Raw genomic sequence first — 1259 nt, forward strand, 5'->3', positions numbered from 1 at the left:
CCTGGTCTACAGAGTGAGTTCCAGGACAGCCAGGGCTACATGGAGAAACCCTGTCTCAAAAAACAAAACAAAACAAAACAAGAACCAACAACAAAATAATAATAATGATGATGAAAAATAATGTTGCTCTGGGAACCGACTCTTTTTTGGCCTCGATCTCAGAAACTTAGAAATCCGCCTGCCTCTGCCTCCCAAGTGCTGTTTTTGTTTTTTTTTTAAGATTTATTTATTTTATGTATACAAGCACATTGTAGCTCTCTTCACACACCCCAGAAGAAGGAGTCAGATCCCATTACAGATGGTTGTGAGCCACCATGTGGTTGCTGGAAATTGAACTCAGGACCTTCAGGAGAGCAGTCAGTGCTCTTAACTTCTGAGCTATCTCTCCAGCTGGGAACTGACTCTTGAAAGTTGTTCTAACCACACACATACTGTGGCTTATGGACCCACATTTACACCACACACACAAATACCAATTGTAATAAATAGTAAATAGAAGAGAGCTAAAATAAAACAAAGCCCCATGGTGGGATGTATGTAACTCAGTGGTAAAGCACTTAACCAGTACACATTAGGTTCTTGATTCAGTTTTCAATAGTAGCAAAAAAAGTTTCTCACAGCCTCATGTCCTTTATTCTTTGATTCACTCTTCTGATTTCCTCACATGTCATTCCTGGTAACAATGGCATGAAATGTCTTTATTTGGATTGTCTGCCCCCCCCCACACAATATTTCAGCTATTGTTTATTCCATGATACCACCATCCCTCCCTCTTTGGGACAGGATTTCTACATACCCAAGCTGATCTTGAACTTGCTGTATAGTCCAGACTGGCCTCAAACTTGCTATCCAAGTGCTTTGCTCTCTCGTTACTGTGACTACAGAGTTGTAACGCCATAGCTAGCTTATTTTCTTTTATGAATAATTACTTTTTTAGATATTAAGTTAATATTTTGGATTTATCTACTTTAAAACTAACATAAACTGTTGTGAACATTTATGTTTAAACTTTTGTGTAGATATTTGCTTTCATTTCTCTTTGGTATATGCATAGGAGAGGAATTGCTGAGTTTATAGGGTAGCTTTGACCAGCATCTTGAAAACCTACTACTTTCCCAGTTTCTAGAGCTGTATCACTTTGTAGTTCTACCAGAAATGTAACATGCATTTCATCCACATTCTGCCTTCTCATCCTCACCAATGCCTGTTAGTCTTTCTGTCATAGTCATCTTACTTCGTTTCAAGTGGCTCGTCATGTG

General features: G+C 38.7%; 1 protein-coding gene across 1 annotated transcript in view; it reads left to right on the plus strand.

Moving 5' to 3' along the window:
- Taf1 (TATA-box binding protein associated factor 1) overlaps positions 1-1259 on the plus strand; it is a 61820-nt gene that overhangs the window by 38272 nt on the left and 22289 nt on the right. The window lies entirely within an intron of this gene.

The sequence above is a fragment of the Mastomys coucha genome, chromosome X (assembly GCF_008632895.1).
Source record: "Mastomys coucha isolate ucsf_1 chromosome X, UCSF_Mcou_1, whole genome shotgun sequence".
Lineage (NCBI taxonomy): Eukaryota > Metazoa > Chordata > Mammalia > Rodentia > Muridae > Mastomys > Mastomys coucha.